The sequence below is a fragment of the Tenrec ecaudatus genome, chromosome 12 (genome assembly GCF_050624435.1).
Source record: "Tenrec ecaudatus isolate mTenEca1 chromosome 12, mTenEca1.hap1, whole genome shotgun sequence".
In the NCBI taxonomy this organism is placed as follows: domain Eukaryota; kingdom Metazoa; phylum Chordata; class Mammalia; order Afrosoricida; family Tenrecidae; genus Tenrec; species Tenrec ecaudatus.
This window is the reverse complement of record NC_134541.1, coordinates 70,877,690-70,902,203: the sequence shown is the minus strand read 5'-3', so window position 1 is coordinate 70,902,203 and position 24,514 is coordinate 70,877,690. Positions and strand designations below refer to the sequence as shown.

At 40.4% G+C, this 24,514-nt stretch overlaps 1 pseudogene; it reads left to right on the top strand.

Annotated features, from left to right (window-relative positions):
- Positions 1–740: 740 nt before the first annotated feature.
- On the top strand, positions 741–24,514 carry LOC142422715 (protein Shroom3 pseudogene; annotated as a pseudogene).

Here is a 24,514-nt window from a genome sequence, read left to right as displayed (position 1 = left end):
CCTTGAATGGGAATCCCAGAACACTTCATTGTGCTCATGGATCAAGAGGAAGCAGTGAGAAAATGCGTGGTTTAAAATTAGAAAAATGTGTGTATTAGAGTTGTATCCTTTTACCATATTTATTCAGTCTGCATGCTCTCACTGGAGCAAATAATCATAGAAAATGAATTATATGAAGAAGAATGGGATATCATGATTGCAGGAAAGTTTATTAAAACCTGATATGCAGTTGATACAACCTGGCTTGCTGAAAATGAGAACTCAAAACACTTGCTGATGAAGTTCAATGATTGCAGCTTTTAGTATGAATTTCAACTTAATGTAAAGAAAACCAAAATCCTCACTACTGGATCTATAGGTAACATCTTGGTAAATGGAGAAAAGATTGAAGTCAAGTATTTCATTTCGCTTGGATTCACAATCAATGTTCCTGGAAGCTGTTATTCAAGAGATCAAACAACCCAGTGCATTGGGGAAACCTGTTGCATAAGACCTCTTTAGAGTGTTGAAAAGTAAGGATGTCACTTTCAGGACTAATTTGTGCCTTACACATGTCATGCTATTTTCAATATCCTCATATGCATATGAAAGTTGGACATTGAATAAGGAAGACTGAAGAAGAATTGAAGTATTTGAATCATGATGGTAGAAAAAGAATACTGAAAGTTCCATGGACTGCCAACAGAACAAATAAATCTGTCTTGTAATAAGTACAGCCAGAGTGCTTCTTGAAGGCAAGTATGGCGAGACTTCATCTCACATACTTTCAACACGTTTTTAGCACAGACCAGCCCCTGGAGAATGACAGCATGCCTGTTAAACTAGAAGGGCAACATAAAAAGATGGCTTTTAACAAGATGGATTCACACAGTAAATGCAACACAGTGCTCAAGCATATGTACAGTTGGAAGGATGGTGCAGAATCAGGTTGCTCTGTTGTACACAGAGTGGCTATGGATTGGAACGAACTATATGACACCTAACAGCATCAACAGTGTCACATGGTCATGAGTCATTCCCTACCTGCCTTAATCAGAGGGCTCTGAACCAATCTCCTAAGTTTTTGCATTTAAAGTAGCATATGTGTCTCTCTCATGGTCTCTTTCCCAATTCTGTAGTCCCACTTGCAGTTGTGATGAATTGATATGCTGCCATTCATTATTTCGTGATGGTTTCCTTTGTATTCCAGGTCCTATTTAAGAGGCCAAGTTTCTGCAAAACATTGGGCAGCATTTGGCTTCATTCTAATGGTCTCCTTCACCTAGGTGAATTGTCTTTGTCCTGTTTAAGACTTAGTAAATGCGCCTTTTTAATGTACATTTGAATTTAGGGCCTCTTTTGTTTCCTTGAGCTCCTACAGTTTTCACAGCTGGATCAAAGTGTCTCTGGCCTTGGACACATTAGGAGGTAGTTCCACTCTAGTATTCAGGCACACTATGAGTCAGTGCATCAGCTCCACAACATGTTTGATTTGGGTTTAAACAAAGAGTTTTTTCTTAATATTCTTCTAAACCAGTGGTTCTCAACCTTCCTAATGCCACATGACCCTTTAATATAGTTCCTCATGTTGTAATGACACCCCCAACCATAAAATTATTTTCGGTGCTACTTCATAACTGTAATTTTGCTACTGTTATGAATTGGGCGACCCCTGTGAAAGGATCATTCAACCCCCAAAGGGGCTGCAATCCACAGGTTGAGTGAGAACCGCTGTTTTAAACCCATAGTTCTGAATCAAACGAATAGAAGATATGTAGGTATGAACAAAAAGAAAGCGGAAAGATCATAAGATGGTTATTAAGGGAACAAGAGCTAGAGTTGGCTATGCAACGAAAAATAATCTGCTCTTGATCAACTTTGTCTTTTCAATGTACCAGCTAGGAGTCACTGGCATGACTTGCTGAAGATGAAGGAGATATGTAAATCATGGTTCTTTCCTTAAGGGAACAAAGACATTCACCACGAATATAAGACAGAAATTCATAAAAGGTATACAGGAAATACAGAAAACTGATTTTAAAAGTAGCAGAGAATCATAAAAGAAAAACATGATAAAAATGATCACATTAAAATGTAAAACATTCATATAGCAAAAAACACCCACCATCAGTAAAGTGAAAAACAGCACAGAATGAGAGAAGCTATCTGCAATTCAAATTGCATAAAACTAACAAAAGATTAATATACAATTCTGTATGTAAATTTCTACTCAGAAAAAAAATTGCATGGGAATGGTGAACATTAAATTCAAAACAATGGTTATTTTTGGGAAGGAAGGGAGAATAAGATTAGGGAAAGGAGCTCAAATGATCTCAGATATGTTTTCTTTTTTTAACAGTTTTATTAGCACTTCATCCACAAGTCATACAATTCAATAGTTCAATCATATCAAGAAGAGTTGTACAGTCATCACCACAATTTTGGGACATTTTCTTCTTTCTGGTACCCATTGTTATTTATGTAATTTTTAAAATTGTGACAAAAATATACAAAACAAAATATTCTCCAATCCATCGACTTCTACATGCATAATTCAGTGCCACTGATTAGAATTTTCATGTTGTACAACCAATATTGATATCCCTCTCCAAATTGTTCCACTACCACTAAAATAAACTCAATGCTCCTAAGCAAAACCTCTTCTTCCTTCACCCATGGTAACCATAGGTCAAGTTTGATTTCTTTTTTAAAGAATTTTCTTGATATTATATTCCCCTATCATTCACTTCTATAGTTAAATCGTTATTCCCACCCTCGTTGCTTGAGTTATTGTCTCTATGCATCCACTCCTCCTGTGCTTCATAAACTGGAAGACTTACCGAAAACATTTTTTAAATGGCAAGAATAAAATAATAAAAAGATAAAAATAACAAGAAAGAAAAGACCATCATCAATATTTTTAAAAGCCAGAGAAAAAATTTCTGTCATGGAACAAGTGAGAAATACTTGAGCCTAGAGCAGCAGTTCTCAACCTGTAGGTCGCGACCCCTTTAGGGGGTGGAACAATCCTTTCACCAGGGTCGCCCAATTCATACAAGTAGCAAAATTAAAATTATGAAGTAGCAATGAAAAATTTTTTAAACATTTTATTAGGGGCTCATACAACTCTTATCACAATCCATACATATACATACATCAATTGTATAAAGCACATATGTACATTCTTTGCCCTAATCATTTTCTTTTTTTTTTCCTCCCCTTTTGCAATGAAAATTTTATGGGTGGGGGTCACCACAACATGAGAAACTGTATTAAAGGGTTGCAGCATTAGGAAGGTTGAGAACCACTGGCCTAGAGCAAATTCAGGGTGGGTCAAGAGGGAGGTTAACTGACCAAGTATATTATACCATGGCTTGATCCATCATAATCAAGTTTACAATAATCTGTCTGATAGTGAAGTTGTTGGAGTCCTTCACCAGGAGCTAGAGGGGATCTGCCAGAGGCTTGATCTGACTAGATACTCAGCTTATAGATTTTGGTTTCCCACTGCCTTGCATAGCCTTCTACAAATTGGGTGTTCAGAATTCAAACTATGATACCTTTCCCTTCATCATATTTGGATTTTATTATTTTCATCTTTGGAGTATATAGGCTGGTGTGCTTCTTCTGTGTGGATTTAGTTGGTGCCTCACTTAGATAGCTGCTTGTTTGAATACAAGCCTTTAAGACCCCAGACACTATTCCTATATTCAGATTGCTGGGAACCATCTGCTTTTTCACCACATTTTACTGCAGCACTCTTATCTTCAGTGATCTCTTCATGAAGGAGAATATTGAGCCAGGCCATGTTATAAGAACTGACTTCTTAGATTGAAGCTAGAATTTAGTGGGAAGCCAGAATTCATCTGCTTGTTCCTGAGTTATGGAAGACTGTAGCTTACTTTGGTGGTCACAGTATGACAAAAGTCAAAACCAACAAGAACAGCAACAACCAAAATAAACAAAAGAGAAAAACGTCATTTTATTTCTTTTAAAAAAAGATCTGAAGCAAATAAATAATATGTTTAGGGGATTTAATGAAAGTGGGTGATTGGACTATAAATATAAATGTTTTTATATTCTCTAGTCTATAAATTTTGAATATTTCACAAAAACAATTTTACTAATTCATGTAAATCAAAAAAGGGAAAAAATATATAGAACTGTGAGCAGAAGAGGAAATTAAGTTCAATAAGAAAATGCAACTATTTAATTTATTCAATGCTCCAGTAATAAGGAAAATATGTTAAACAATGTTGTTAAACAATATTCTCATTAAGGTATTACTGAGTCTGTTCCAACCCATTTTGTTCATGAAATGTGAGTCTTGATTAAGCCAACTCATGAGACAAAGACAAAAGGGATATCAAGAATACTTATTGAATACCAGTACCCAAGGAGACTGAGTGGACCTTGTTCAACAAAATCTACGTCCCCAAGCAATAGATTAAGGGCTACTTGATTGGCAAAGCATCTGGGAGATGATCTTCTAGAATCTAGAGCAATCTGGCTTGAGATAGACCCAAGGCCATCTGGTTCTTAGATTGTTCTCTTTGGAAGGGCACATCCACATTCCAACTTCTGGTGTTCTTAGGGAGTTTAGTCCTTCACACCAAGGTGGGTTAATTTCTACTTATTAAAGAGAAATAGTAATGGTTTGTTAATTTATCATAAATTGTAATAGAATTGCAAGATGGAAACAAAGGACAGCAAAGTACATGAGGTGAGACACCCGAGGTCTGTGCAGCATCAGCATAAACCCGGTGTACCACAGAATGAAAAGAGTCCTGTGCCTCCTCACAATTAATAATGAGATATAATATTCCATTCAAAGATTGGCAACTTTTTAAAAATCCAACAGTATTAAATGGATAAGAATATCAAACAACTGGAACTCATTTAGTCTGCTCCAGGGAATATAGGTTATCACACATGTAATCATTGGTGCCATTTACCCTTTTGGTGACTGATGGGACATCTATCACCTACCAATATTTTCAGTTTGTTAGATTTCTCAGGACGCTTCTATTCCACTTGTAATACATGCTCCCATTGGTGGTGACCTTTATAACTGCATGACTATAAATAAGCATCACTCTACCAAAATACCACCAAAGTCATTTGGAATATATGGAGCTTTAAAAAGTTCATGAAGCATCTATGATAGGTTTATTGGTTTCGCCCTGTCTGGAGGAAAGAAAGATGATGAAAATTGAAAGACATATGAAAACAATTAGTCTAATGGACTAATGAACCACATAAGCATCAGTCTTTTCAACTTTGAGACCAGAAGAATTAGATGGTGCCCAGCTACAACTCCTAACTAATCTGAATGGGATCCCATGAGCAAGTCTTTGATAGAGTGGTAGAAAAAAAGGAGATCAAAGCTCAAAAGTATACATCAGGCTTACTGGTCATATAGAAACTAATAGGGCCCCAGAGACCATGCCCCGTACGCATGGTTCAGTCCTAGAAATCAACTCACCCCCATGGCTCAATTTTTCACCAAAAAATAGATAGATCTATAAGGAGAATAATAACACTAATGAGATATGCACACCTTAGAATAATGAACCATTTAATATCAAAAGGGCAGCATTACCTCAAGGACAGACTTCAGAAGGGATAGGGGGAAAAGGCAGAAGGGAAACAAACAGGAAGGAAGTAGGATAAACAATGTTACATTGATGGATTTCAATGAATGAGATTAAACCAAATATTTATGAATTGTTGAATATAAAACTGGTGATCTGCTTTGTAATCTTTCACCTAATTTGTAATTAAATGTTCATGGATATGGAATTAAAAGACAATCGAATGTTGCCACATATCTTTTGAGGCCCTCTTCTGAGGCATCCCACATAACAGTATCAAAATCCATATTACCTACAGAATTTTTTTGTTTGTTTCCTTAACTTCAGCATTCCTTCCATTACTGAAAAGGGCCTCTCATTCTGTTATCAGGTCAGTTCCCATCCTGATCCTATAAAGAGTAGAACTGCCCCTGTGGGTTTCCAAGACTGTATATCCTGACAACAGTGGAAAGACTCATTCTTGTGGTATGGAGTGAGACAGGATTTCTGTAGTTCCTCTAAAAACACACAGTCTCAACGACAATTCAAAGCAGAAAGTAACTAGGCCATGAAAGGTTTAAAGCTAATCCTAGATATGGTAACTTTCCTGGAGCCAACAGTGCAACCCCTGGAAACTGTTTTGTGCAGATAATATTCTAACAATTTCTTTTATTCCCCACTCACTTCTATCACCAAATATAATCAGAAGCAATTTGACTTTACATGACAGGGACAATAGCATACTTTCAGTTTTACTTCAAGCCATGTCAGTACTACTGCTCTTTGTCATACTCCAGAGAGAGAATGTTTTTATATCTTACAGAGCAACATATGGGCTCATAACATTACACTAATTGTACCTGGTAAGCAAGAATAGTCATAGATCCATAGAATGACATATGTATACTAAAGAATAGGAGATAAATCCCTTAGACATTCAAGGACCTACACCATTAGTCAAGTTCCAAGGGTCTAAGGAGCCCTAGTGACACCGTGGGCTAGGCATTGGGCTACTAACGACAAGGTTGGTGGTTCAAACCCACCATGCGTTCCATGGGATAAAGATGAGGCTAGCTGTGCCTCTGAAGATTTGTAAGCTCATAAATTCTGTATAGGGTGTCTGTGAGTTGGTATCACCTCAATGACAATAGGTCAATGATGTGGTTCTTGTAAATATAGCTTTTCTAAAGTGAAAGGCAATGATTGTGTTTGTATCTCCTCTCCAATGATGACTTTGTAACTTTTAGTTCCTGCTCTAACTATATAAAAATGTGTTTTTTCTCCTTGTCCAGCAGAGCAGTCATTTTCACCCTTTGAATTTCCATCCCTTCTCTGTCCAAACCATCTCTCTCCATTAATAAGCCTCTATTGCCTTTCCTTTCAGACTCTGTAATGTTGCTCAACGACATGGCCACACAGTCAAAGGAATGACTCCTTCCTGGCACAAGCTGTGTCTACCCAAGGGTGGCTACTCTCTGGAACTCTTTCCTAATGACCCCAAGTTGGCATAGTGGGAAGACTAGGAAACAGTTCCCTCTTGCTTCTGCCTTATTTTTCTCCTGCCCACACCGCAACAAAATGTTACCATGAACCATCTTTTTGACAGGCACGAAAAGTCAGGAGTCAGGGAAGTTGTGAGAGAATGCTCAGACCATCAGAAAGAAATGCTAAGATTGTGGTCCATCCAAAAACACCTCTCCATTTCTTCCATCTCTGATGGTGAGAAATTGCTTCCAAAGTAAGTATTTCTCACCCAGAGACTGTGATGGCTGAAGAGGCTGTGCAAAGAGCATAGTAAATATTTGGTGAAGTGTGTTGCCAGGAATGGGTGTGGAGAAGGGAATATGCAGAAAGCAAGATAGAGGCCTGGGAAGCTGGAGCATTCTATTTGTTGAATTACTTGTGCCAAAGGAGCAAGCTGTCAAATAGCTGCCCGTGGAAAACACGGTTATGTTGGTCCCATTGTGAGGGTTCCAGGTTCCCCTGGAGAAGTCAGCACACTTGGGGAGCAAGGAGGGAGGGTGGCTGCAGCATGTCAGCAGTCAGCACTAGGGGAGGGGAGGTGACAGCGCCTGCCCACACGTGTGGCGGTGCCCTTTATGTGGGGAGCTGTTCTGGGACAGAGATGTTGCAGTGGGTTGTCAGAGGCAGCATAATGATTGGTAGCTCCTTAACCACACAGTTATCAGTGTTGTTGTTATTGTGGTTTAGAACTTGGCAGTTCTCCCCTCCCTCCACTGTGCTGCTCCCTGGTTGCTGGCTCCAGACAGCTCTCCTGCTAGTCCTTCTACTGAAGCTTCCCCCAGGACCAAACCCCTTCCGGCACGCCTCCTTCACTGTCTCCCTGCCCCCCTCCATGTCTCAGGGAAGGTGCACTAGGGAGAGAGCAGGGGACATTCTAAGCTACTAATTGTATTAATGAAAACAGCAAACACATCCTTTCCATCTGGCAGCACAAAAGGAGAGGTTGTTGGGGATGCAATTGCCCACTACAGGAGAAAGTAACATTTGTTGGGCTTAGCAATAAAATATCACAAACGACAAGAACCTCACAACTGAGACGAATTTGCCTGTCCTGGTGTCAAGAAGGAGAGCCTGTCACATAAAACCCAAAGTAACAGTTTGTTTACCACAGAAACCTCTGCCACTTTGGTGTTTTTCCTGCCTAAAGATTCAGGGAAATGATGCTGGATATGCTGTCCTGATTCTTGGAGATGTGCACACACTAACATTGAATGCTGGGGCTGTGTGTGTGGGGAATGTCCATCTGCTTTACTGGCAGGATTCTAGAGAGCTCTGGACAGTTCTCATATGTAAAAGATCTAGTCCCTTCTCCCATTCCATGAGACCAGCCTTCCAGGCCACTAGAAGCGGTTATACCCCACTTACAGACTGGTGTTTCTGCAGATTCTGACATTTCATTCCTTCATGAAATTTGTATATAGCAAAAGCTTGGTTTGCTTTAAGCACAGCATATGCTTCATATTTATTGGACTAAGTTTTTCATTTCCTTAACATTCTGTTCACTGATCCATAGGTTAAAAATAGCTCTGCTTTCCTCCCTGATACTCGGTAGTAGGCAGCCACACTTCTCCTCTGTAGTTTTTCTGGGTGGAAATCAGTGCATGTTTTCCACAGCCTGGGGGAGTATGTTATATCTTTTGAGACAATGACCTGATTACCCACTTGTAGTGCAGTAAATCATGTGATGTCGCCCTAACAGTTATTATCTTTGAAAATCCTGCCCCACCATGAATCCATCAGTTTGTGTACTATAGTGACACATGTGTTGTGATGTTGGAAGCTAGGTCAATGGTATCTTAAATGCCAGTAGGGTCACCGAAAGTGAACAGGTTCCAGCAGAGCTTACAGATAAAGAACAGACTACAAGGAAGGAATCAGCTGTCCAATTTGTAGAAAATAAATCTTATGCATAGAATCGAAACATTATCAAATACTGAAGGTCTAATGAACAGAAGAAGAACATTGTCAGAGATAGTGCCAGAAGATGAACCCCTCAGGTCAGAAGGCACTCAAAATATGACTGAGGAAGAGCTGCCTTCTCAAAGTAAACTTAACCATAATGACATGAATGGAGTGAAGCTTGTGGAGGTAAAGCCTTTGAAAGCCTTCATTTATCAATGGGACATGACTCAAACTGAGAAGAAACCACTAGGAAGAAATAATCCCACGAAATACTGGAACATGGAATGCACAAAGTAAAAATTTAGGAAAATTATAAGCCATCAAAAATGAAATGGAGCTCATAAAGATTGACATTCGAGCGGGGCGGCTGGCAGGCGGGCGGGAAAAAAAAAAAAGATTGACATTCGAGGTATTATAAGCTGAAACGAACTGGTATTGGCTATTTTGAATTAGAAAATCATAAGGTTTACTATGCTGGGAATGAAACAATAAAAAAGAGTAGCCTTACATTCATATTCCAAAATGACATTTCAAGATCTATCTTTAAGGACAATGCTGTTTGTGATAGAAAGATATCGATCCCCCTTCAAGGAAATCCAATCAGTACAACTATTACTCAGATTTATGCACCACTCCTAAAGCTAGTGATGCAGAAATTGACCAAATGTGACAACATTTTCAGCCTGAAATTGATCAAACCTGCAATCAAGATACATTGATAATTATTGGTGATTGGAATGCAAAAGTTGGAAACAATGGAATAGTAGTTGGAAAATATGGACTTGGTGAGAGAAACAAAGCTGGAGATTGTATGATAGAATTTTTCAAGACCAGATCATAGCAAATACCTTTTTTCAACAACACATAAATGTCTCCAGAGGGAATACACAAAAATCTAAATGAATACATCTGTCAAAACAAATGGAATCCTGGTGGTGTAGTGGTTATACATTGGGCTGCTATGCACAAGGTCAGCAGTTCGAAACTACCATAATCTTGGTAGTTTTATGTGGTACTGACTTTATTGTACCAACCTGGCCAATCAACACATGTGCAGTTAATTGAAGAGCAGAGGGATAAATGGCACAATGAGCCTCGCCTTTCTAGTTCTTGGGCCTCTTGCTTCCTGATGGTCAGACCAGGGTGCAGCTTCCTTAGCCATTTCCCTGCTTTAGCTGGCAATGCTCACTTCCTGAAAGACAGCCTACGGAGAAGCCACATATAATGTGTTAGTCTGGGTATTTTAGAGAAACAAATCTACAGAAACTCATGTATAAGAGAGAGTTTTATATAAAGGTTAAGTGCATATCAAGAAAACATCCCAACCCAGTACTTCCCAAGCCCACAAGTCCAACATTAACCCATATGTCTGACACCAATCCACAAAGTCCTCCTCCATCTCACAAAACACACACGATGACACCAACTGCAGGAGGAAAGCCAAGTCAGTGAATGAGTAAGCATCTCAGTGCTGCCAGGGGTCTCCACACGGCTGCTACAGCACCCAGGGCTGCATCAGAGTAGGTCCATGTGGTTTCTCAGGAATGTCTTGCAGGAAGTGAGCCTTGCCAGCTAAAGCAAGGAACTGGCTAAGGCAGCTGCACCCTGGAACTGGCTAAGGTAGCTGCACCCTGGTCTGACCATCAGAAAGCAAGAGACTCGAAAGAGACTAGAAAGGCAAGACTCACTGAGCCATTTATCCCTCAGCCCTTCAATTAACTCACATGTGTTTATCAGCCAGGTTGGCACAATAAACTAACTACCTCATTTGATGAGGCTTTCTGCATGGAAATGAAGAGAAAAAAGAAAAGAACACTAGCAGAAAAAGGCAGACATCATGGGTAAAGTGTTTTAGGGTGAGAAACTTGAGGGCATGTGTGGCCAACAGGGAAACTATGCAATAGGTAGAGATAAAGGAAAAGATAGAATAACTGATCACTTTAAGCGCCTATTGGAGCTGTCATTGAATAGGACATAGTACACATGTATTAGTTTTAGACAGAAGAGTAAACTCTTCTGAGATAGGAGTGAAAAGGGTTACGAATAGACATTATCAGGGGTAATAACAGAGATGAATGGAAAGTAAAGCGAAGCATGCTAGCAGAGACCAGGTCTGAATGTTGTTTTATTTGTTAAATGTGCCACACAGCTATTGGTTATAAGGGAAATGTATGGAAGTGGAGTGGGAGCAGAAATAGGGCCAGGGCAATAAGGCAAACTTTGTATGCTTAAAAAAAAAAAAAAGAGGCCTTCTACTCCCATGAAGACGTACAGCTTTAGAAACCCACAGGGACAGTTCTGTTGGGTCCTATCAAGTCACTGTGAATTGGAATCAATTCAATGGATGGGCATTTTTTGTTTTGCCAGGGGAAGAAGCAATGGGGAAGCTAAATATCAGCAGTTACAACCATAGCAGGGGCTGACTGTGGAACAGACCATCAATTACTCATATGTAAGTTCAGGTTGAAGCTGAAGAAAATTAAAACAAGTCCATGATAGTCAAAATAGATTTGCTGCGTTGAATGCTGATAACAGAAGACGTGGTGAGCTGGGCAATGACATCAGTAACATCATTTACGATGAAAGCAAAAAGACAGCAAAGAAAGGAAAGATCAAATGAATGTGAAAACAGACTCTGAAATTTATTCTTAAACAGAGAGTAGATAAGACAAATGGGAAAAAAATTCAAGTCAAAGCTGAATAGAAAATATCAAAGGGCATCTCAAAAAGACAAAGTAAAATATTATCATGAAATGTGCACAGTCCTTGAATTAGAAAACAAAACAGAAAAATATATGTTCAACATGTCTTAAAGTGAAAGAAATCAATAAAACCCCAAACCTAAATTGTAATATTGAAAGATTTTTACAGACAAAATTTTGAATAATGCAGGAGGAATACACAGAATCATGATACCAAAACTAATTAGTCCACATTCCACCATTTCAGGAGGTAGCATATGAGCAAGAACCAATGGTACTGAAAGAATAAGTTCAAGCTGCACTGAAAACATTAGCCAAAACCAAGGATCAATGCAGTGTTGGAATAGGATTCAAAATGTTTCAACAACCTGATGAAGGCTTGGGAAGCACTCACTAACTTATGCTAGAAAAATTGGCAGACAGTTACTTGATCAACTGACTGGAAGAGATCCATATTTGTACTCATTCCAAAGAAAAATGACCCAAACAGAATGCTCAAATTATAGAACAATATCATTGATATTATATGCAAGTAAAATTTTTCGGAAGATCATCCAAAATCGATTGCAGCAGTACATTGCCAGAGAGCTGCCAGAGTTTCAGGCCAGATTCAGAAGAGGACTTAGAACAAGGAATATCAGTGCTAATGTCAGATGGATCTTGGCTGAAAGCACAAAACACCAGAAAGATGTTTATTTGCATTTTATTGACTATGTCAGAGCCGTCTACTGTGTGGATCATAACAAACTATGGATAACCTTGAGGTGAATGGTAATTCCAGAACCTTACTGTGTTCATGCAGAACCTGTACACTGATCAGGAAAGGTGTACGTCAGGTCAATACGTTTATCATACTTATTCAATCTGTATGCTGAGCAAATAATCTAAGAAGCTGGATTATATTAAGAAGACTGGGGCATCAGGATTGGAAGAAGGCTTATTACCAGCATGCGATATACAGATGACACAACCTTGCTTGCTGAAAGTCAGGAAGATTTTAAGCCCTTGCTGATAATGGTCATGTATTGTGGTCTTCAGTATGAATGGCAACTCAATGTACAGACCAGAATCCTCACAATTGGATCAATAGGAAACATTATGATAAATGGAGAAAAGATTGAAGTTGTAATGAATTTCATCTTGCTTATGGAAGCAGCAGTCAAGAGATCAAACTAAAATGTGCCTGTCCTAAGCCTCATATGCATGTGAAACTTGGACATTGAATAAGGAAGACTGAGGAAGTGTCAATGCATTTGAATTACGGTATTAGTGAAGAATATTGAAAGTATCATGGACTGACAAAAGAGCAAACAAATCTGCTTTGGAAGGACAGCCAGAATACTCCTTGGAGAAGGATATAATACTTGGTAAAATAGAAGATTAAAGGGAAAGAAAATAACCCGTAATTAGATAGATTGACACAGTGGCTACAACAATGGGCTTAAAATTAACAAAAATGTAAGGATGGTTCAGGACTGGACAGTGTTTCCTGCTGTTGTACATTGGGTCACTATGGAACCAATGGTAGGATGGCCCCTAAGAACAGAACCTCAATCATGCTATGTATCTTTTCACATTATTAGAAACGATCTTGTCACATTTTTGGCAAATATACACTTCTCATTTGTATAGTCATACCCAGTAATTTGGTGAGAGTTGTTCTTATTGTTGGGTGACACGGACAGAGTTCCAAATCATAGTGACCCTATATCCAACACTGTCCAGGCTTGTGTCATCTTTACAATTGTTCTTATGTTGGAGCCTATTGTTTCAGCCAATGTGTCAATCCATCTTGTCAAGCGCCTTCTTTTTTTTTTTCCTACCCCTCTGCTTTACCAAGCATGATGGCCTTCTCCAGGAACTGGTCTCTCCTGAAAACATGTCCTAAGTATATGAGACAAAATTTCCCCATCCCTTCCTGTAAGGCAGTGGTCCTCAACCTTCCTGATACTGTGACCCTTTAATACAGTTCCTCATGGTGTGGTGACCCCCCAACCATAAAATTATTTTCATTGCTACTTCATAACTATAATTTTGCTACTGTTATGAATCGGACAACCCCTGTAAAAGGGTCATTCAACCTCCAAAAGGGTTGTGACCCATAGATTGAGAACCACTACTCTAAGAAGTATTCTGGCTGTCCTTATTCCAAAACAGAATTGTTTGTTCTTTTGTCAGTCCATGGTATTTTCAATATTTTTCAATAACATAAGAGTTCAAATACATTGATTCTTCCTCAGTGTTCCTTATTCAGTATCCAAATTTCAATGTGTATGAGGCAATTAAAAATACCATGGCTTAGGTGAGACACATCTTTGTTTAATCTCTTGACTGAAAGAACTAAAGAAATAATCCAAGCCTTGAGTTGCAATACTGAAAGATATAGGCATGTAAATATGTAAATATATTTGTATATAATGATAGGGAAATATATCTGTGTACATATATTACATATATTTATACATCAAGTATTAAGACGGCAGACAGACATTGGGCCTCTACTCAAGTACTCCCTCAATGCAAGAACACTTTGTTCTTATAACCCACCATTCTGTAATAATTGCTGAAGACAAAATGGATACATAAGTAAATGCGAAGAAAGCTGATGGTACCCAGGCTTTCAAAATATATAGTGTCTGGAGTCTTAAAGGCTTGAAGATAAAAAAGCAGCCATCTAGCTGAGAAGTAGCAAAGCCCACATGGAAGAAGCACACCAGCCTGTGTGATCATGAGGTGTCAATGGGATTAGGTATCAGGCATCAAAGACCGAGTAAAAAAATTCATATCAATGTGAATGAGGGGGAGGGTTGAGTGGAGACATAAAATCCATCTGTAGATAATTGGACATCCCCTTACAGAAGGGTCACAATGAAGAGATGAGCCAGTCAGGGTGCAGTATAGCACCGATGAAACATATAACTTTTCTCTAGTTCTTTAATGCTTCCTACCCCCTGCTAACATGACCCCAAATCTACCTTACAAATCCAGCTAGATCAGAGCTTGAAACACAGGAATCCACAACAGATAAGCCCCGCAGAGCTAATAATGAGAGCAGTGATACCAGGAGGGAAAGAGAAAGGTGGGGGGAGAAAGAGGGAACCGATCGCACTGATCTACATATAACCACCTCCTAGGGGAATGGACAACAGAAAAGTGGGTGAAAGGAGACAGTGGTCAGTGTAAGATATGAAAAAATAATAATTGATAAATTATCAAGGGTTCAGGGGTGAGGAAGGGTGGGGGGGGGGGAATGAGCTGATACCAAGGGCTCAAGTAGAAAGAAACTGTATTGGAAAATGATGGCAACATATGTACAAATGCACTTGATACAATGGATGGATGTAGGGATTGTGATAAGAGCTGTAAGAGCCCCCAGTAATGATTTATTAAAAGGAAGAAGAATCATCCTTGAGCTGATGCTGAAAATGCTTCTCATCTCTGCTTGTGAAGTTAGAAGAGGTCACATGGCCTCCACATCACTGTTAGATTACTGATGCTTTTTCTTACTCTCCACCAGTTTCATGGAGAGTAATATCGGGCAACCTAATTCCAGGAGCCCAAATCCTTACTTTAGAAATGAAAAAAGCCGTGGCCACTTTGTTTCTTTCTAAAGGAGTCTGGTGTTCTGATTCCTGTTGAAAGCCTGTAATGTGCTCAGTGTGGGAGAGGATCTGAACACTTCAGTGGTTGCCAAAAAGTTGGGCAGGCACAATCTTCCCCAGAAGAATGAGGCAGTAATCACCTGGGACTGCACATTCTCGCTTGAGCTGTTTTACTGCCTCTGTGGTTTTCCAAAGATCTGATGTGGAGTCCATCCCTGTTTAACTCTCCGAGACATATAGGGAGCTTCTACATACCACAGCCATGGGAAATGGAGTTTTGCAACAACTCCAACCAGAGAACAATAAATAAATCAACCAACACTATCCACATTTGGGACATAATCCTGGTGGTATAGTGCTTATAGGTCAGGATACTAACCACAAGGTCCACAGTTCAAAACCACCAGCCACTCTGTGAGGGAAAGAACGGGGTTTTCTACTTGAGCAACCCACCGGGTCAGTTGTGCACTGTTCTAAAGAGTCATTATGAGTCAGTATCAACTCAATAACAGGGAGTTTGGTTTTTTGGTTTATCCACAATCGAAAAAGAGAATTTGGAATTAAAATGTCAGAACAGATACATATATACATATATGTGTGTGTATGTGTGGGGGCAGGGAACAGAGAGAAGGAGAGTCATTTACAGCTAAGAGGGAAGATCAAACAATTATTTGGTGGTGGCCTCGGGTGAATATATACTGCTGGACCCGTGAGCTAGAGGCTGGAGCTACAGAGCGCAAGCCTGCCAATCCACTTCCCTAATCCCAGCAGCTACTCAGAAACCTCCTCGGAAGACCCGCCTGCTTTATTATCTGCAGCAGGACTGACTGGAGCTTGTTATCTTGTCTGAGTCAGGAAGTTGCCTAGGAACTGGGAAATAGATCATGTCTTGATAGGCCTGTTGTCAGGTCAAATCTTGGGTCTCCTGATCTATCCTGACTGACCTCAAAAGTTTGTATAGATGAGCTCAGTTTATGACCGAATAATTTTTCAATATCCTCTTGCAGCTGTTTATGTATAGTTTAAAATGCCTTTTCACACATAAAACATTTGATAATTCACTCAACAAAATGCTTCTTGAGTGCCTTTTACACCAGGTGCTGAGGATGCAATGATACAAAACACACACAGAGGTTACTTTCCTAGATCATCTCATAAAACGTATTTAAGGCAGACTAATTTGTTTGTGTAGGAGACAGCATTCTGAGCTTCATTTTGGGCTATCTAGAAAATAGCATTCTCTGTCTTGGCAATAGCAGTGGAAACTCCTACCTGGTCCCTGAGCAACTGCAACCACAAAAAACCAATGTTAAAAGCCAGTATTTGTTGAATGACTACCATGTCTGACTATGTTAGCACTTTATATACACCTGTGAGATATAACTCTATTAAAGGGACGCCTTGACTCCATTTTACAAAAATAAATGCAATATTCAGAGCTAAGTACCGTATATACTCGAATATAAGCCAGCCTGAGTATAAGCCAAGGTACCTAGTTATTACCTGGGAAACCAGAAAAATTGATTGACTCGAGTATAAGCCTAGGGTGGGAAATGCAGGATGTGAATTAACACAGAGACCAGAGGGGAGAGACGGAGCGCAGCCACAGACACATCCTTACCAGTTCAGCTGCCATCGTAAGTGAATCACTACGGGTGCTTCTGCGAATTGGAGCCGTCCACGTCATAGTACGGCTCTGATTGGTTAGATGTGAGTAAACAAACATTCAAAGCCCTGCAGTGTCAGCGGGGTTTTGAATGAACAGCAGAGGAATGGCAATCACCCGTGAGATGTTGCACCTCACTGGGGTACCACTGACCCGTGTATAAGCCAAAACCAGTTTTTCAGCATTTTTTTGTGCTGAAAAACTCGGCTTATACACGAGTCTATATGGTAGGTTGCCTAAAGTCATACAATTAGTATTTGTCTTAGTTGCTTAGTGCTGCTTTGACAGCAATCCCACAAGTGGGTGGTAACAAAGAGAAATTTATTTCCTTGCCTTTTATGAGGTTAGAAGTTTGAATTCACAGTGTCAGATCTAGAAGAGGGTGTTCTTTCTTTATTGGCTCTGGAGGAAAGTCCTTGTTTCTTTGAACTTCTGTTCCTGAGCAATCTTCTGTGGCTTGACATTTCTCTTCTCCCATCTCTGCTTGCTTGTTTGTAATCTTTTATATTTCAAAACGGATGACTCAATATCTGAGACATAAATCCTGTCTCATTAACATAACAAAGACAATTCATTTCAAAATGGGATCATAATTACCAGCATCTCAATGCCATCATGTCGATGCTGACTCTAAGCAACCCTATAGGATGGGAAGAACTTCCCCTTGTGAGTTTCTGAGATTGTGGCTCTTTACAGAAGTAGAAATCTCTGTCTTTCTCCCAAATAGAAGCTGGTTGTTTCAAACTGTGGACCTTATGATTATCAGCTCAAGGTATAACCACTATGGCACCAGAACGCCTAACAATTGGCATAGAGGTTAAGTATTACAACACGTTTTTGGGAGGGACAAAATTCAGCTCGTAATGGTGAATAAGCTAGAATTTGAGATCAGGTTGCTTATACCAAAGCCTACATTCTTTGTTCTGTTTCACCAACTGACTTCTTAAGTTGAGGTCTTAGGAAGGGCAGACTAGGGCCCAGGACATGCTATATGACTCTGGTAACAGCCTGTCACGAGGTGATGGAGAAGTATAGCATATAGATATACAGGTCATTCATAGACTAAGGGTGCAGAAATCAAACACTAAGGACACTAGCCATTTCCTCAGTGTGCCTTCCTACCATTACCCACTTCACTAACTACCCTAGAACTCTAAGACCTGACCCCATACGCAAGCTGCCAAGATTCAGCTGGAACTAAGAATCCTTTTCTTCCAATGAGTCTTCCGATCAAGATGCTGTAGGAGTCTTGTAGAAGGGAGCCAGAGTGTGAGTAATGAAAGATTGCTTATGTAATAGGAAACCACACTGTCTAAGGCACATGGACTTCTCTGATATATAAGCAGCCAGAATTTCAGGGTCTAATTCAAATTCTACCACACAAGGGTTTGTCATATTGAGCAAGACACTACCCCCCCACTTTCTCCAGTTACAAATCTTTTATAACCTTGACAGAGTGATGTTCTCCCTCTTCTTTCCCACTGAGAGACCCCGAGGACGACCTTGGGGTCTTTGTAGCACTCGAGTGGCATCTGTCAAGACCTTCAGGTTCTTTCTGTCCCAGGCACTTTAATAGGGTTATGTCTCTCAAATGTTTCCAGCTTTACTTAACGTGTCTAACATAACAGATGCTTCCAAAAGGTCAGCCAAAGTTACCATGACCTCTAATTGTCCAGCTGTGTGCAGAGCACAGCTGACAGCAGCTTCGATTTAAAATAGACAGAGTCTCAGTTTAGACACCTGCTTTCTAGTTCACTTACTCCTTTGGATCCCAGTTTCTTCATTTCTTATAGAAGAGGAGGAAACCAAATGTCTCTAAGAATCTTTAAGTTTCCTGATTTTGATTTCCTTAATCAGCCCTGAAGGGACATTAGGCTACTCGTGCTACTAGCTACAAGGTCAGCAGTTCAAACTCATCAGCCACTCCTCAGGAGAAAGATGATTCCGTCCACTTCCACAAAGATTTATAACCTTGGACATCCAAAAAGATCATTCTACTCTGTCCTGTAGAGTTCCTATGAATCAGAATTGACTCAAAGGCAGTGAGTGAGTGTCAGAGGGACCTAGGAATCTGGTAACCAGAAGGTTGGTGGTTCAAATCTACATAAGAATTCTCCTTGAAGTTAGTTCAAGGATTGCCAAGGGCTTAAGTGGAGAGCAAATGTTTTGAGAATGATGAGGGTAATGAATAGACAGATGTGCTTTACATAATTGATGTATGTATGAATTGTGATAAAAGTTTTATGAACCCCTAATAAAATGATTAAAACAGAATTCTCTTTGATATGATTACATGATTGAACTATTGTAAAAAAGAAGTAATGCAGATCACAGGAAACGTGATCTAGAACCCAAACTGGCAATGCATATGAAGTTTAACATGAATGTAACATAAAGTAAACACAAAGCAAATGGAGAGTCCATTCTGATGGGAATTATGTCTATGCCCCATGTAACCTAGAAGTGTCTACACAGCTCCAGACAATTTTTGTCACAGGGGAATGATGGTATAATGTCTCATCAATAACCATAAATGTATTTAAGTGTAATATTCAATCTAAAATAATGATAAGTTTTAAAAGTCCATAGTCAGGCTAAAATAAACCTCTCTGCATGTTGAATATGAAAAAAAAAGAAAGGCTTGGTGATATACCTCTGAAAATTAGCCATTGAAAATCCTAGGAAGCATAGTTTTACTCTGACACGTATGGTGTTGTCATGAGTTAGAATCAGTTAGTTGACCTGGTAACCTGAGCCACCTTACATGTCATTTCATATCCCCAGGAATGACAAGGCTACATAGATTTATTAAACTAGACATGTACAAATGTGAACTCCCCAATCACACATCTCTAGTGTGCCAGGTCCTTGGAAAGGTACCATGCCAACCATTGCAGTCAAGAAATGCCATAAATGAGGACGGTGGCTACAATAGCCCCACCTCTGTTTCCACCACCTCCTCAGCATATGGTCCTTTGCCTCAGGCCAGTTTAAGGGCGTTTCCTCTACATAGCAGGTACTTACCTATTGAACCTACCACACCTTCTATGGTATTTGGATTTTATGTCAGCTTGCACTTGTATAAGGGTAGAATCCAATGTGTGAATCTGGTCCCAGCCTAATGGAGAGACTGAAAGGTGTAGCCTTTTTACAAGAGAGAGAGTTGGGACCTCTCTCTTCTTTCTGTCCCTTCACCTCAATGTTTTCTGGGACTCTGTCTGCCTCCTGTGAGCCACTGACCCTGGAAGCCAACCTGGGAGCTAGCTGCAGGCACTCTACTATGTTCCCAACAATCGTGGATCCACATGACTCATCACCCACTGACCTGTGATCTTCCTGCATTCTGATTCACCTTTCTGCGTCATCAGCCTTTGGCTATGTGAGTCTGAAGAGGCTAAGATCAGACCCATGGAGTTGAGTTGAATAGGGCTGTAATTCTTTCTTATAAAATTACTCCTTGATATAATGCTCTTATTGATACATATATGAGTGTCACTAGTCCCAGACACACCATCCCTCTATAAAACCAAAGGGGAGAAAATATAAGAGGAAAGTGGTTTATCACCCCAGCCACCAGCGTGTCAGTCTGAGGACAGTTTTTCTCTGCTCCACATGCCCTGAGTGGGTTGGCTTCTGTTGCTAGGAGAACCTGACCATTTGCATTTCCTGCTGTTTTTAGTTTAGATTAGCAAGCACACTGCTGTAGGAGCACGGGGTATTTTAAGAAAGACAAAAAAGAGAAGAACGAGGGAAGAACCTAGCATGGGACCTCTTTCCCATAGGCCTCCAAAATACTGACTAAGATGACAACCATTCCAGACCCCCAACGCTCCCTATGGCTGTTGCCTTCTCTTTCCTGAACAGCAAGCAGGATCTCTCAGTCCTGACACCTTCACAAGCACCTACGAGCCATAAAAGAACTAAATCTAAATAGTACAAAGGCCAGCTGTCAACTCAGCTTAACATACACACAGCATTGGTACCCCCATTAAAAAAACCAAAAAACAGAAACCAGATTCTCCTATGGGTTCTCCAAGGCTGCCAAAACAGCAGATCCCCAAAGTCGGTTATGTTTTCTCCTTTCTTCTCTTTCCTTCTTTTCCAGCCATTGTCCTAAAGATGGAGACTGCGTGATCCAAGAATTGTAAATAATGAACTCCAGAGGAGGGAATGGTATCAGAACTTAAGTTCTGAATACTGGTTTGCAGTGGAAGCCCAAAATCCGTTTGCAGGGTCCCCATGTAGATTAAGTCTCCAGTGAACCCCTTCTGACCAGTGTCCGGGATGTGAATAATATTGTTATCAGAGAGCATTAAAAAGTCAATTATGGTACATGTAGTTAAGGTTAAAATATAACACCTTATCATTTGATCTTTCTTTTGACCCATTTTAAAGTCGTTTCCATTTTGAAATAATTTCTGATTTTCTATTGAAATTTATCTTTGTTTTATCTTGTCATTGTTGGTTTTTCAATTATTTGCTTCTTGTTTTTGTTTTGTATACTTCTACATATATGAAATCCAAAATAGGTAGATCTATAGAGACAATAACTAGAGTACGGAGCTAACAACAATGACTACAAGAAAGAAGAAAATGTTCTAAAATTGATTATAGTGATGATTACACAACTCTTCTGTAATATGATTAAACTATTAAATTGTATTATATGTTAATGATATGCCAATAAAATCTTTATGAAAAAAGGATGGGGGTGTGACATTTTCATCGACACCAAGCACAAAACAGTGTTTCCTTGCCAGATTTCTCTCAGCTCAATTATTCTCTCCCTTCCCTGATCTAAAGATATTTGTACCTTATCTTTTATTACCACCATTACCTTTTATCAAAGGAATAATCTATTCTCATATCTCCGCTACTAGCTTATGAATTCCTAGAAGGTATTTGTGTCATTTCAGTTTTTAATCCTCTGATGTTGGGGGTATTTTTGACAGTTTTATTGACATATATAGTTCACATGTCATACAATTCTATAGTTCAATTGTATTAAAAAGAGTTACACACTTATCACTACAATCAATTTTAGAACATGTTCTTTCTTGTATTTATTGTTATTAGCTCCCATTTCCCCCAGGCCTCTCTGTCATACCATCAAGAAACCATGAATCCAATTACTGTCTTATAGATTTAATTATCCTGAATTTCATATACAGAGAAACATACAAATGAAAACAACAACAATAACAAATAAAACAGGGAAAACCTCAATTGAAAAGAAAGCAGAAAATATTAAAAACTAGGATAAATTAAAATGATCAAATGCTACACTGTTAAATTTTAATGTCTTCAGCTGCTAACTGGAAGGTCAGCAGTTTGAAATCACCAGTTGCTCTGTGAGAGAACATGATCACATCTACCCTGCCCTATAGGGTTACTCTGAGTCGGCATCTACTCAATGGCAGTGAGTTAGAATCTGCTATAATCCACTTTCCACTACACACTACAAGGCTAGTTACATCCCTGAGCTATGATCAGAGGGAATTCACTGGAGGCTTACTCTAAATGTATTTTCCCATCACTTTCTTTCTTTCTTATTTCTAATCATTTTATTGGGGGCTTGTACGGCTCTTATCACAATCTATGCACACATCCATTGTGTCAAGCACATTTGTACATATGTTGCCATCATTTTCAAAACATTTTCTTGCTACTTGAGCCCTTGGTATCAGCTCATTTCTCCCCTCCCCTCTATTCCCTCCCTCATGAACCCTTGATAATTTATAATTTTTTTTCTATGTCTTACACTGACCGATGTCTCCCTTCACCCATTTTCTGTTTTCCATCCCCCTGGGAGGAGATTATAGATAGATCATTGTTATCAGTTCCCCCTTTCTCTGCCCACTTTCCCCTTATCCTACTGGTATCGCTACTCTTATTATTGGTCCTGAGGGGTTTTACAGGTCCTGAAATCCTTGTGTTTCCAGCTCTTTTCTGTACCAGTGTACACGCTCTGGTCTAACTTGATTTGCAAGGTAGAACCTGTCAGGGGCCCAAGAACTCCAGGGAGGATCTCCCTCCGAATATCCAAGTCGGTCCTTCAAACCTCACCACCAGCTTGTGAGGACTATGATGATGAAGTGTTTGTGAAGGACCTGCAACTCAATGCCACTTCTAGCCCCACACTTGAAGCTCTTCTCCCACCCCCACCTCCTCCTCCTCCTCAGCGCCTGGGAAGCCCAGTGAATGTCTTGGATGACTTTCCTCCACCCCCTCCTCAAGCTCTGTATGAGGCACAGCTGGACAGCAAGACTATTGAGGATCCCCAAGCCAGCTCTAGCAAATTTCCCAAGGTACTGACTGTGAGAGAAAGAGCAGTGCCTGACACAGCCCCTTTGGTGAGTAGTCACATACTGGCTTCCAGAGCCCATTCTTCTATCAAAGCTTCAGAAGCCCAAGAGGCCAGCCTGCCCTCCTTCATGAGTGACCAGCTCTAACTGGCTGGATCTCTTGACAAGCAGCCAAGCCCAGGGCAGTCACCTCCCACTCAGACCCCATGCCTGGTCCACGATCCAGTCACTGGAACTCAGGGCTTAGAAGAGAAGGTCAGTGATGGTCCTCAGAAGTCAGAAGACATCAGGACAGAGGCTCTACCAAGGAGATTGTGCACCAGGACAAATCTCTGGCAGACATTTTGGACCCCGACTCCAGAATGAAGACGACTATGGACCTGATGGAAGGCTTATTCCCCTGGGATGTTCACCTGGTGAAGGACAACAGCATAAGAAGGAAGGCTATACAGAGAGCTGTCAGCTACCCAGGAGGCGACTGCAAACGGAGTGAAGAAAAGGAAATGGCGGGCATGTTGGCCAACAGTTTGGCTTACTACAGTGTGTCTGCTCCCAAGGCTGAGCTTTTGAACAAATCAAAGATATGCCGGAGGAAGTAAATGAGGAAGATGAACAGGCAGATGTCAATGAAATGAAGGCGGAACTCATTGGGAGCCTTACTCAGAAGCTTGAGACCCTTGAGGAAGCCAAGGGGAGTGTGCTGATGGACATCAAGTTGAATAACGCCTTGGGAGAAGAAGTAGAGACTTTGATCTGCAAGCTTTGCAAGCCCAGTGAATTTGACAAATACAAGATGTTCATCGGGGACTTGGACAAAGTGGTCAACCTGCTGCCCTCCCTCCCAGGATGCCTGGCCCGTGTTGAGAACGTCCTTAGTGGCCTTGGGGAAGATGCCAGTAATGAAGAACGGAGCTCTCTCAACGAGAAGAGGAAGATCCTATCGGGGCAGCACGAGGACGCCTGTGAGCTCAAGGAGAACATGGATCACCGAGAGCGAGTGGTGCTGGACATCCTGGCCCACTACCTCTTGGAGGAGCAGCTCCAGGACTAACAGTATTTTGTGAAGACGAAGTCAACCCTCCTCATTGAGCAGTGCAAGCTGGATGACAATAGCAAGCTGGGCCAGGAGCAGGTCAAGTGCCTGCTGGAGAGCCTCACCCCACCCCTGGCCTTGCCCCCGCACCTGATGGGGGAGACTCCACCTCCTGCTGGAGGGTGTACTTTCAGTAGGATTTCCCCAGCATTCATCTCTCCACTTTAA